At 42.1% G+C, this 14147-nt stretch overlaps 3 non-coding genes and 1 pseudogene across 3 annotated transcripts; 3 read left to right on the top strand and 1 right to left on the bottom strand.

Annotated features, from left to right (window-relative positions):
- Positions 1 to 6135: 6135 nt before the first annotated feature.
- Positions 6136 to 6209, top strand: TRNAI-AAU (transfer RNA isoleucine (anticodon AAU)). Its single transcript has one exon. It is a non-coding gene; the product is annotated as a tRNA-Ile (tRNA).
- Positions 6210 to 7669: 1460 nt separating this feature from the next.
- Positions 7670 to 7741, top strand: TRNAQ-CUG (transfer RNA glutamine (anticodon CUG)). The gene has a single exon. It is a non-coding gene; the product is annotated as a tRNA-Gln (tRNA).
- Positions 7742 to 9935: 2194 nt separating this feature from the next.
- TRNAS-GCU (transfer RNA serine (anticodon GCU)) lies at positions 9936 to 10017 on the top strand. The gene has a single exon. It is a non-coding gene; the product is annotated as a tRNA-Ser (tRNA).
- Positions 10018 to 12721: 2704 nt separating this feature from the next.
- LOC108520551 (60S ribosomal protein L12 pseudogene) lies at positions 12722 to 13286 on the bottom strand (annotated as a pseudogene).
- Between the last annotated feature and the right edge of the window lie 861 nt (positions 13287 to 14147).

The following is a 14147-nucleotide window of genomic DNA, read 5'->3' as shown; positions in this document are numbered from 1 at the left end:
CAATTTGCAATTAGTCAAAAAGAAGAAGAAGAAGAAGAAGAAGAAGAAGAAGAAGAAGAAGAAGAAGAAGAAGAAGAAGAAGAGGAAGAGGAAGAAGAAGAAGAAGAAGAAGAAGAAGAAGAAGAAGAAGAAGAAGAAGAAGAAGAAGAAGAAGAAGAAGAAGAAGAGGTTCTAAACAAGTAGACAAACGAAAAACGAGAGACGACGCTACCAGGTGTCATCCATCTCTGGTAAACATTTATTGTTGTTTTTTCCTTTACAGAATTATTTTCAGAAACCTTCCGCAGGAGATTTCTGCGTGGAGGGGGTGGGGTGGAAAGTAGTAGGGGATAGAGAAGATTACTAAGAAAAGTTTCCTGTCTGGAACTGCGGCAGATCTCTTTGGATAGAGATGACTACTTAACCTCACTCTGCTTTCCTTCGCCGCGGTTGCCGCCGCGACCCTGTTCTTACCACCAGCAATTCCTCCAGGGACTTGGTCAGCAGCCCAGCTTGATCTGCGTCTCTGTGCTAAGGTGTTTCCGCAACAGGGTCAACTCCGAGCCTCACCTTTCTAGGAATCCCGGGCGCCGCGCAGGGGTCTGGAGTCCAGGCGGAGGCTTCCCTGGGTGCGGCGGCCACTCTCTGCCAGAGGTTGTGAGTTATCCAACTGTCACTAGAGTCACCGCTCCAGCGAGTTTAATTTAGGCACGGAATAGTCCTGCCTGAGTTGAGGTTGGCTTAGGATGAGTTTACTTGAGTGTGTGATTTAGAAATAGGTCTATGGGACAGACAGATACGAAATCCGGCATTGGGGCCCTCGCAGGCAGGGTATCTAGACTGGCAGCAGCTGGTGCAGGATATTGCCAAGGACTCGACATCCAGCTCAGCTCAAGGTGGGGATGAAGACGTCCTGGTTGCAAGGAGGGAGCCCTACTCCCCCCGGAATCAGAACTGTGCATAGCGGGCTCTGGATTTGCCAGGATGTTTGAGGGAATTTGAAATGAGAAAGGAGAGGAGGAAATGGTTTAATAGTGTATTGACTTACTGGAGTGTATTTTAGTCACAGATTTTGGTTTTAAAAAATGAGAAATACGGAGTGCAGGATTTCTGCTTGATTGAGTACAAGACTAGAAAATAAGTGCTACCACCTCCCTAGTCCAGCTACACTTCAATGTCTTAAATCCTAGTGCATCTGCAGAGCCCAGCACAGGATGGGATAGGGGAGTGGGGGCGGAGAGAACACAGAACTGGAATTCTACGTAGGGGAGTCAAATTTGCTGGGCTCTCAACTGAAACCATCGCCTTTGTTCTTAGTTGGCTAAGGGTATACACATGATCTGAATTCCTCTGAGTATTCCCAAATTATTTGGGGGAAATTTTAGCTGGTTTTAACTTAGAGATTAGGTCACACTAGATCTCACATCCTGTGTACTTTGAGAGAACGAAAGGATAAAGGGCAGAAACTGGCATTTTAAAAGAGCCGATTATCACATTTTATAGCTATTTAATAATGTAATCCTTAATATTATGACCTGAAATCCTCTCCACGGCTGACTCTCATATGTTCAGCTTTATTTCATACCCCACTGCCCCTTTCTCTCCAACCACACTGTCCTACTTGCAAATCAATCCCTCTTATTTACCATGGGTTTGGGTACATATTATTTCTTTTACCTTTAACATTCTTTTAAACCTAGTTAACATCTCCCCAACCTTCAAACTTGAGCAGAATCATTATTTTCTCAGAGAAATTTTCCCCTAAACTTTCTAAATTAATCTTCATATATTAAATGAGAGCACTATATGTCTCTCTTTTCTTGGAAATGATGCATTAATTTAGATGATAACTTGATTACTGTCTGTCTCTCACAAGAATATAATTTCCAAGAAGACAGGTGCAGTGCCTGGTTTCGTTTACTAATAAAACCCTACTGTCCATTGCAATGCCCATATACGCAATGGGCACACAATAAATATGATTTGAATAATATGTGAATCCATACCATTCTGCAAAGTAAATGTTAATCTTATTTTGAGACAAGGAACTGAGGTTAATAGTTAATTGTCCAAATTGTAGAATTAGTAAAAGAGTTATTTCCTATTTTTCTCGGATTTGGGACTCAATTGCAGAAACTGTATAATCAGTAGGGAAAGAGGAGTTGAATTCTTCCCTTTAAAAAAGATGGATAATAACAATGGCCTTCATGGTCAGCATCTTTAAGGAAAAATGCAGACTGGTGTATTTGAACAGGATTTTCACAATCACCCCAGTGAGACACTCATTAACTACACAAATTGAATGCTGTATAGAGAGGTATTTCATAGACAATAGAACCTTTCCACTTTCCTGATAATCCTCTGCCCTTACCAAATTCTGTAAGCATGCTTACTCTCGTGATATATTTAGAACAATATGAAGATCTCCAGACAGGAAACGCAGACATCTGGTCATCAAGATAGGAGACACATTCACTTTGAGCCTCAACTTAAGTTCACAATATTCTGGCCACCACAACCCTTCCTTTTACACTATGTAGAATCTTGTTTACTACATTACATCTCTTTACATTTTTTTCCATAAACATCAACAACAACGAAATCACACTCTTCTGAATTCCTGCCTCTGCCCCGTCAAAAGAAAAAAAAAAAGAAAAAGAAAAAGAAAATCAACGTTTACAGTAACGAGCCTCGCATCTCAGGGGAAATTTTCTTAAATTCTCCAGTCACGTCTGAAAAAAAAAAGTTTTAATGAAAGACTTTGTAGTAAAGTATAGTAACCTTGATAATTTACTGAAAGGAAAGGCCAATCAACTCGATGTTACCAAAGCTGAAAGAGAAAAATTTATTTCTCCCTTAACGAAGGAAGTCGACAACGCACATGGGTTTCCGTAGTGTAGTGGTTATCACGTTCGCCTTACACGCGAAAGGTTCTCGGGTCGTAAACCTGAGCGAAAGCAACCTGTAACTTTTCGGGGTGTTTCTGTTTTTCAAGATTCCCTTAGCTTACCTTGTCAGTGGACGTCTTTACAAAGGCACCATTGCACTATCTCTCCAACACTCTCAGCTTTCAAAAAGCTTTAATACTGTTCTATTAGGTATTTCTCTCTGCATGTTGTCAGCAGTGTTCTGAATAGGAGGAGGTTCCTGCCTTTAAAGGGGCGAGATTGGGGTGAAGGGGTCTCTGCTCTCTTCCTAATGCGAACTACTGCCTGCTGGCTTTATTCGAAGACAGGCTCTTGGGGATTTCCATAAGTATGAGTCGCTGCTTCTAGACCAAAAGTCCCTGACCACTTGAGTGAACATTACCAGTCTCCAGCAATTCATTTATTGTCAGACAATATTTTCAAACATCGCATGACTTTTAGGGAAGAAAAGAAGAGAGAATGGGGAGGGAATACGTATAAGACAAGATTCTGCAGGGAGAGCTCAATTAGGGCAGAGGCTACTGCGTCGCGTGTTTCTCCACGATCCTTTCCCTTGATGGTCCCATCTCCCGATCGCCACAAGGACCTCAGGGATTAGGTTCGCAGGAGCTTTGTTTAAGGGCCTTTTGGCTCGGAGCGTTTCCACTGCGAGGTCAATGCGTAGTAGCACTTTTGTGGGAAGATAGCGTTGCATGGAACATTGGGCGGGACCCGCCTCTCCAGGTCCAGGCTGGGCTCTGGTTGCTCACTCGCTGCTGGGAACCTGGCTCCCACCGGGGCATGGCAAAGTTCCACTTAAGGACGCTCCAGGTGGATATGGGGTAAAGTTAGCGTGTTTCCCTACATGTACATACGCTGGGGTCCTCGAAAGGAACCTAGACGGGGAGATGTGTGGACACAAAGCGTGAAGATCTTTGTGTCACAAGTTAAGTTAACCAGAGTGCGTCCACCACAGAAGAACTAAACAACTAACTAACTGGAATGATTCTACCAGCTTTTGTCAGCTAGCCTAAATAATTAGCCACTACAGTGCTGGCAGATTGATTACATGAATTGAATAGCCTAATGTCAGCGATGGAAGCTAAGCATGGGCCCAGTAACAATGCGCTTGTCTGTTACAGGAACTTAAAAAGATCTTTTCAAAATGCAAATCTGTTCATGAGACTTCTCTGCCTAAAATCCTTCCATGGATTCCCATTGTTGGTAGGGCCAATTCAAAAATCCTTAACTTGGCCCATACAGAGTAATCATAGTTCTTAGTTTAGACTCAATATAGATCAATTAATGCCTGTTAATTTTAGTGCCCCATCCTCTTCACTATCAAGTAAAGTATCCTGATTTATTTATAATAATCTACTAGAGGGTCCTGCAGCATGCACATGTTCTCTCCTCCTCAGTTGTCATCTACTACTGCTTGCACATCACTCTGCAGCTCAGTCTTAATCACCAGACACACTGACACTGTCTTAGTTCCTCTCCCATCAGGTGTTTTTGCCATGTTGTTCTCTCTGAGGTGCACAAAGGAAGGCCTCTGCTGGTCCTTCTCCTTGCTCTCCATTCAGACCCTTCCTTCTCCCACCTGATTCTATCACATTCCCAAAGTCTTGCCTAACTGAGAGAAGGTGATATTCCAGAAACAAACATTCCTCAGTATGAATTTCTCTACATTTTCACTGACTGTAATTCAGGAAGAAAGAGGGGTAGAAATGTGCCCAGCGTCCTATTTGTGCTCAATATAGTTAAAACAAACAAACAAGGAAAAAGAATATTGGGATCAATCCTCTAAAACACAGGGGGACAATGGCTGTCAAAATTGCCAATATACGTATTCTTTGATGCAGCTTTTCCACATGAATGCGTGGTATCATGGCAAATATCAGAGATGGTGTATGTTCGTAGACATAAAGAGTTTGCAATAGCAGGATGGAAAACTAAACTAACTGGTCATTAAACTATGATATATACTAACATAATTGAATACTAACTTTTTTTTTTTTTTTTTTTTTTTTGAGATGAAGTCTCACTCTGTCGCCCAGGCTGGAGTGCAGTGGCACAATCTCCACTCACTGCAACCTCCGCCTCCCAAGTTCAAGTGATTCTCCTGTCTCAGCCTCTGAGTAGCTGAGATTACAGGCGTGTGCCACCATGCCTGGATAATTTTTGTATTTTTAGTAGAGATGAGGTTTCACCATGTTGGCCAGGCTGGTCTCCAACTCCTGACCCAGATGATCTGCCCACCTTGGCCTCCCAAAGTGTGGTGCAGGCGTGGGCCACTGCTCCTGCCCAACTACTACACATATATTTTTTTAATTATTATACTTTAAATTCTGGGGTACATATGCAGAACGTGCAAGTTTGTTACATAGGTATACACGTGTATAGTATATATAATACTATACATATTTTTAAAAGAATGGAGAACACTTGTCTATTCTGATATGGAAAGGTTGCAAAAATACATTGTAAGTAAAATTTAAAAGGCAAGGGATTTAAAAAGTGTATAAAATGCTACTATTCGTGAAGAGAAAAAAGAAAACACTTGAGTAACTTTGTCTATGTATTCAAAATCTCTGGAACGATAAACAAGATATTAAAAACAATGGTAATGCTTTTGGGAAACAATGGCTGAGTAGACAATGATTCGGTTTAACGGCCCCTAGAATGGTGACTAGAACCACATTTCCAGCATTTTCCAATACCAAGGTCTTCGAAGCGACCTTTGATTTGAGTTCACTTTCGGAATCTAAGGGAACACATAGGAAGACTCCCAAATTGAGGATCTGGACACAAGAAACCTGGGACGATCTCGATTGTGGGACCATCGAGAATCAGACTTGTTCGGAAAATCCTTCAGGTACCAATTTGTATGTTGTTTTAGTGAGCGGCTTTTACGAAGCAAAGACTCGTTAATATTTCACCGAATCTGATTCATTGTCTGCATGTATTGACTAGACATTCAGAAGGCAGCAAATATTTCCATAAATTCTTGGGCCATTAGCCACAGTTTGAAATGTTTAAGCGTCCTCTTTCAAGTCTACGAATACAGCTATTTTGTTCTGTTTTTGCATTAAGAGGAAATTTCTCTTTCTTTCTATTAAGACTCTAAAGCAACTAAGAAATTGTTCCTCCCTGTAAGACAAACAGGAATTACGTTAAAGAATTTAATACTTTAGCAGAGCAGGGGCAGGGATGTAGGTGAGAAGAATAACAAAGCCGAGCTTCCAGGAGAGGCCGGTTAGCTCAGTTGGTTAGAGCGTGGTGCTAATAACGCCAAGGTCGCGGGTTCGATCCCCGTACGGGCCACTCGCTTCCTTTTCCCCTCCGAGAAATTTGGTTTTCATGCTCTAAGATGATTCAAATTCACCGTCCCCATTTCTTAATGAACCTAGAACCTAAGTTTGTTTCCTAATCATCTGAAATGCTACATCTCCCCAGGTAATGTTCTTCTTTTTTTTGTTTTAAATGTTCTTTCTGTTTCCTCCAGGAATAACGATTGGGGACAGAAAGTTGTTCAGAGCAGAGACCTCCAAGATTGGGAGCCTGCTTAATGAGAGTGGGGGTGGGGGGCGCGGAAAGAGTTCAAGGAGTGGAAAGATAACTGGCATTTTTTTAAAAAAATAAAGCTTATTTGATTTCACATTTTCCTTCCAAATTAGTCCTGAAACCTACCTTCTTTCTCAAATTGTCGAGACACAAGATAAAGAATAAATTCTTAGAATGTTGTGGATGTGTGTCTCTGAAAACCCTTTCGAATTTAACCGAGAGACAAAATTGCCCTGTGAGGAAGCTATCACTTTAAACAAGGAACCACAGACTTTCTTTGTTTTATTTTGTTCACAGAAACCGATTTTGTGTGTGTGTGTGTGTGTGTGTGTGTGTGTGTGTGTGTGTGTGTGTTTTCACATGGGCTCCTGTGTGTGTCACAAAGGGATATGCGAAGGAGAAGCAGGGAGTTTTCTTTGTGTCCGTTTGGAAGTCTACCCTGTACATATTTCTCATTGGTGAAGGGCAGTGGAAGGACCGGGGAGCTGTGCATTGTCCTGGGAGACTCCAGAGGGACCTTTGTCTACTCTTCCCCTTCTTTCCCTGAGTTGCTATCCTAGGGTTGCTGGGATCTTCCTCTAACCCTGTAGTTCAAGTGCATTTATTTCAGTTTTCTGTAAACAGCAACGTGGCTCACCTGTGACTTCGGTAAAATCTTTCCATAACGTGTCCTCAAAACCGCTACATGTCACCCTGGTAAAAATGATTTTTGAGAAAATAATTAGATCTATAACGAAAAGGTGTAAAGCATCTCAGGTATCTGACTCATATTTCTCACCTGTAAAATAGAAACTATGGATCCCATCTCACAGCGTGGTTGTGAGTCTCACAGGTGAGGTAACAATAGAAAACACTTGTCACAAAACCTGGCACACGGTAACCTGGTATACTGTGTGCCTGGCACCTGGCACACAGTCTTGTTTAACAATCTCACTTGATGAAATAGAGAGGCCTGAGGCCCGGGGCGCCAAGCTCCTAAACCACTTGAAAGGAAATACAGGGATGAGAGTACTCCGGACATTTGGAAGTCAACGTTTTCCATTACGACTCTGGTGTAAAAGTGTTGAATGTAGGCATGTGGCAGGTAAGAGTCTTCTTGACTTAATCCTCCAAGAGGAAAAGCAGAATGTACCCATCACCCAAACTACGGGGCAGAGGGAAGGAACCTAAGGTGGCGAAATAGGTCACCTATGACTTTAGGAAAGACGCGTGTAGGTGTAGGTTCCATGGTGTAATGGTTAGCACTCTGGACTCTGAATCCAGTAATCCGAGTTCAAGTCTCGGTGGAACCTTAGTTTTCGTCCCCTGCTAAAACTGAGGCTGGTGAGAAGAGGAAAGGAAATTTGGTGATAGTCACGGACAGAGAAAAGTTGGGATGGAAACTGAGGAAAGGATTTACCCACGTAATGGGTCTGGAAGAGCTGACTGTCGCCGAAGCCGAGAGAAATGTCCTCAGACAAGACCACAAGGGGATACAAGCTCAACTTCTGAGGGCTGGGCCGATAGAACAGGTGACGGGAAGATACAACTGTCGACAGTCAATAGTCAATATAATTGCTGCTTCGAGTTTGCACAAGCAAGTTTTGCTTGGACAGAGAAGAGGAGGAAATGAGCTGAAAAGACTCCCTGTCCCAGCATAACAGAGTTTACTCTACGCCCCCTCCCCGCCCACTCTCCCCAACCCCCAGAGTCCCTCAAGCGTTTCCTAGTGAGGGTTCCCTGAGCGCATTGCTGGGCGCGCAGCAACTCGGCTTTCTTGGCATTTCCACGTCTGGGCATGGACCAGCTCCTGAAGAAGGGATTTCAGAGGTCGGACCCTCTTAGACAGATTGGAGAAGTTCAATCACCCGGAAATTGCTGGGGCGGTTTGGTTTTGGAGAGAGGCGGGGACGAAAGAAGAAAGCGGTGAGCGAGGAGAGAAGGCAGGGAATGTGATCAGGAAAAGTTCTTGCGCTAAGGAATGTCAGAGAAGCCAGCGCCCGGTGCAGCAGAGAAGCTTAGCGACAGGGTTACTGCACCGGAGACCACGAGATCCTAGAGGCTACAAAGAAACATTTCCCCAGATGTGTCTCCCCTACCGCGCACTAACTCCCTATGGGATGTGAATGCTCCCTACTTCCATCTTTCCCTGCGAATCATTCTCGCCTTTTAGCTAACATCTTACTGTGACAGAACAATTGGAAATGCTGGTGTCTCCAAAGTCTTCTGTAAACAAGACACAGAGTTGCGCGTCTCAATTGAGTATTTTACATGATTTCATGAAGGAGCTGACAAATTCCTCATTTACTTCCAACTAATAACATTCCATTTTTAACAAATCGGAACGTACATATTGGGCCGTGGAAAGTTAGTGTTTTCAATTTTTTTTACAATTATTGAGACTAGTAGGAAAATTCTTTGACTTTTATCAAATATGAATATCCGTAAAGTTATATATTTTGCGTGGTCCCAAATCTCCTGCTCGCCATCACTTTTATTTACTGCTACCATTTATTTATTAAACTTAGATAAACGTGATGGGAATGTGTTGAAGGTTCCACTTTAAATAATGCACCTTAAATAATCATAAAAACTCCTTTTGGAAGCCTCGGACTTACTCAAAACGACAATCTACTGATCTTTTTGTTGTTAATTCCACCGAACCTTTCTTATTCCAGCTATAAGAAGTATTTATCCGCGGACACATGAACTGATGGAGAAAAAACATGTTAACAGCCATTTCACTAAAAGATGCATTTCCAATGCAACTCTACTTTTCATATATACTAAATTACTTACCAAAATTGTTGATTTGTGTTTGTTATTGTGTGCCACCATTGAATATAAAGGTAATTCAAACCAGAAGAAAAACGGTGAAACTCTCGGGGATTATTAACGGAAATAAAAAAAATTAGAGGTTTCAATTTATATTAAGTATTTTCCGTTGCTGTGCTTTATGACAGGGTCTTTAAGCATAAAAATACGTAATATTGGGATAAAATTCTGTGGCAGAAACAGAACAGAAATACATTTGCAACAGAAAAGAGTGCCCCCCCCCCGTCCTCCCCTTCCACCCCCAATTTTCAGCTGCTTAGCCTTCAGTAAGAAGGGCTGTAAGGCCTAACTTGAGATCTGAGAAATGAGTAATGAACTAAGGCAGATGAAGTGAGGGCAGAGAGAAGAGTTAAGAGTGCTGCGGGTAGAAAATGAGAAGGAGAGCATGGAGCTTGGGGAGAAAAAAAATTCACTGTAGTTGGAAAGTGAGAATGGATACGGAGGAACGATAACACTCAAGACTGGACACACGGGCGTTGGGCAGGATCATTAAACTGTAAAAGGTTCTCCATACGAAGGTGGAAAGAACTTGTTTTGTGTAAGAATTCTTTAAAGAGACCACAATTTGAAGGACATTACAATCCATATCAACACATCACCAAAATCAAGCTGCAAAGCTTTGTCAAAAGCAAGCCTTAAAGGATTATCCCAAAAACGTATTGCAGCCCCAGGGACGAGGTGGCCGAGTGGTTAAGGCGATGGACTGCTAATCCATTGTGCTTTGCACGCGTGGGTTCGAATCCCACCTTCGTCGACCTTTTTGTCTAAGAGGGTAACCAGGTTTCTGTCTCAGGTCTGAGTTGTTCTCAGAAACGTTATATAGATTATCTACAGCTTTCCTCCTTTTGCTTCCTCTTATTTCTCTCGACCATCTATCAGTTTTATTTCCTCCTGAGGTTCCACAGAATTCCTGCGGATCTGAGTGGAATTACTCTCCATTCTTAGATTACAGTTTACTACATCCAGCACGTGGGCTGCGGGCATTGCCTGCACCTGAAGGGCTCTTAGCCAAGATGTCCGCATGGTGCAACCGATCCCTTGCTCCACTCACATAGTGCTTCATGTTACAAAGTCAAAGAACCAAAGGCATTGTTCAGACCCTGACTACTCTCTCCTCCGAACAATTAACCGAAGTGTTTGTGTGTCACCTTCCTCTCTATTTACATATAAACGAGTAATCTGTACCTTTGCTTATTGTCAAAGTAAAGTGCTTTGGAATCTCCAGTCTTGGATTTGCTTCAAAATACTAGTTGATGTTGGGGAGCAATAGAGAAAACATTGACAAAATTTGTTAATTGTTTAAGCTGGTTGATGGGAAGTTGAATGTTCGTTATACTAATCTTTTCACTTCCTCAAATTTTTATTAAAATGTTTTTTATTTTTTATTTATTTTTTATTTTTTGGACAGAGTCTTTACTCTGTCGACCAGGCTGGAGTGCAGCGGCACTATCTCAGCTGACTGCAACCTCCGCCTCCCGGGTTCAAGCGATTCTTCTGCCCCAGCCTTCCGAGTAGCTGGGACTACGGGCGCCCGCCACCACGCCCAGCTAATTTTTGCATTTTTAGTAGAGATGAGGGTCTCACCTTGTTGGCCAGACTGGTCTCGAACTCCTGACCTCAGGTGATCCACCCGCCTCAGCCTCCCACAGTGCTGGGATTACAGGGTGAACCATTGTGCTCGAGCTTTTAAAATTTTTTATCTGGAAATAATTTTAAACTTAAGGAAAAAAATTAAGAATAAGAATAGTATAAAGACCACCCATATACCTTTTATCAGGATTCACCTATTAACGTTAATTCTCTATCTCTCCGTATATGTTTATATCTGTGTATGTTTGTGTGTATGTGTCCCAGAACATTTAAGAGTAAATTATGTATATTATATATATATGTTCCTTTGCCTTTAAATATTTCAGTGAGTATTTCCTAAAGGAGTAATTTCTTGTGCTATAGCCATAATATAGTTATCAATTCAGTATATTTAACATTGATATAAGTTTTTAGGAATTTTCTAACCTGTATTCCATTTTTTTCAATTGACCAGTAATATCCTTTATAGTATTTACCCCCTCCCATTCAGGAATCAGTCTAGAATTGGGTGTTTTCCGTACCCCTTTAGTCTCCTTTAACCTGAAACATTTTCACAACCTTTCTTTGTATTTTATGACATTGACTTTTTGAAGAACATGGTAACTGCTCACATTTTTAAAACAGAGAACATTTCTTATTTGGGCTTTGTGTGATTTTCTCCCCTTATAATTGGGTTCACATTATGCATCCCAGAGAATAGAATGTATGTGACATGTCGTTCTCAGGACTATTAAATCTGGAGACATGCAATGTTCATTGCCCCTCATTACTGAGGTTAATTCCAATCACATAGTCACGTTGATATATATGTATAGTTTCCTCCTTGCAACTAATAAGCAATCTGCGGGAGATGCTTAAAGATCATACAAATAACTTACTCCCCATCAAAATTTTCCTCTAGAGTTAGCGTCTATTGATAATTCCTACCTGGACCATATTTACTATGATGGTTGCAAAATGATGTTCTTTTTTTCAACTCCAGAATTTTCTTCACATTTACCAGTTTTTACTTTGGCATTCTATTGTAATCAAGAATCCCCCTTGGCCGGGCGCTGTGGCTCACGCCTCTAATCTCAACACTTTGGGAGGTTGAGGAGGGTGGATCTCAAGGTCAGGAGCTCAAGACCAGCTTGGCCAATATGGCGAAACCCCATCTCTACTTAAAAAAAAAAAAAAAAAAAAAAAAAATTAGCCGGGTATGGTGTCGGGCGCCTGTTGTCCCAGCTACTTGGGAGGCTGATGTAGGAGAATCGCTTGAACCCGGGAGGCGGAGGTTGCAGTGAGCCTAGATTGCGCCACTGCACTCCAGCCTGGGCAACAGAGTGAGACTCTGTCTCAAAAAATAAAAAAAGAGTCCCCCTTTAACATCTAATTGTGTATTTATTATCAGTATGGGCTCATAAAATCTTATTTTTCAGTGGTTTACAATTCCATTATTGCCTTGTTAATAACTTTAGTAGTCCATATAACCCAGATTTTGTCAGAGGCAGATCCTTCAAGCTGAGTACTCTGTCCTTGTGACATTCCTCCACCATATTTCTTAAAACTTTCTTAATTTCTGGCATGACAAATTGTTCTAGGCTCTACTACATTTACCCTGTCCCCGTCCTGAAGTCTCCTATTTCTTAGAGGTGATCTTTTAGTGAGGAATGTATTAGAGACCAATATCCAGGGTCTAGGTGTACTTACTGTTTCTAAGACACCTTTGCTTCTAGAACCTTTTATCAACAATATCTAGGAAATACATGTGTATACTCACATATACAAAATATGCAAATAGACACACACATATGTACATGTGCACATATACATGCGTGTGCACATACATATGAATATTTTAATAATTATGAGTACCCAACGATATTTACTTTTTTTTTTCACCAGTTGTCAAATGATCCTTTATTGAAATACTTTCCTTTGTGCTTAACTGGCTGGGCATTTCACAGCACCACTGTTGATGTCATCTATGATGTCATGAGGGTGGCTGCCATCAACATTACAGCCCACAGACTGCGCAGTCCCCAGGATCTCTTTAATGGTTCCAGAGAGTTCTCTGGCTAAGGATCGGTGCCACATCTGTCGAGCAATGTTGATGATCTCATCAAAAGTGATATTCCCTCTGTGTTTAATGTTATTCTGTTTCTTTCTGTCTCTTGGTGGTTCCTTGAGGGCTTTGATGATCAGGGCAGAAGCAGAAGGCACCACCTCAGTCTGGGCCTGTCTGTTCTGAATGGTCCGTTTCACTGTAATCCTCAGGCCCTTCCAGTCACCCGTTGCCTTGGCAACGTCATCACCAACCTTTTCGGAGACAGACCCAGGGGCTGATCTTGGGGTCAGCGCAGAAGTGGCACCGACTTCACTTCAGGTGCACCTCAGGTATACGACTTTGATCTCGTTGGGGTCGAACTTCGGCGGCATAGTGGAGGCGGCTGGTGTCGGATGAACCTGGATTCCGGACGACAGAAGAAAGTAGCATCTTTGCCCCCTCCGAAAGCCAAGAGGTTGTTTGTTTGTTTGTTTGTTTGAACCAGAGTTTTTCTCTTGTTGCCCAGGCTGGAGTGCAATGGTGTCACCTCGGCTCACCGCAACCTCCACCTTCCGGGTTCAAGCGATTCTCCTGATTCAGCCTCCCGAGTAGCTAAGATTACGGGCGTGTGCCACTACCCCCCAGCTAATTTTGTATTGTTAGTAGAGGTGGGGTTTCTCCATATTGGTCAGGCTGGTCTTGAACTGCCGACCTCAGGTGATCCTCCGGCCTCGTCCTCCCAAAGTGCTGGAATTACCGGCACTGGCGTGAGCCACCGTGTCCGTCCAGATATTTACAATTCTAATGTATCTCCTGAGGGGCTTTTTAAAATATTTTTTTAATTTAAATTTTAATCTTTTGCCTTCCCACCATCTATTTGTATGATCCTCTTCTGCAATTAGAATAGTGGCTGAAATGATTTACTCAAATGAGTAAATCAACACATTTACTCACGTGCCCTATCCTATAATACACCTAAAATTGCTTCAAAATTGCTTTGTCCACATTACAACAGAAAACAAAATCAATTAAAAAGAGTCCAAGATTTGTTTGTAATTCTCGTCCTGCCCCAAGTTAAAAGTAACTTGGTCTGGTTCTTTCTTTTCCTACACAGTGATTTGGTATTCTCTTGAATACCAGCCCAGGCTGGAATGTGGGGCCCTGATCTCAGCTCACTGTAACCTCCACCTCCCGGAGGCTCAAACCACCCTCTCACCTCTCCAGAATAGCTTTTTTTTTTTTTTTTTTTTTTTTTTTTTTTTTTTTTT

The sequence above is a fragment of the Rhinopithecus bieti genome, unplaced genomic scaffold (assembly GCF_001698545.2).
Source record: "Rhinopithecus bieti isolate Rb0 unplaced genomic scaffold, ASM169854v2 scaffold_51227, whole genome shotgun sequence".
In the NCBI taxonomy this organism is placed as follows: Eukaryota; Metazoa; Chordata; class Mammalia; order Primates; family Cercopithecidae; genus Rhinopithecus; species Rhinopithecus bieti.
The sequence above is the reverse complement of the archived record's forward strand: the minus strand, read 5'-3'. Positions and strand labels throughout refer to the sequence as shown.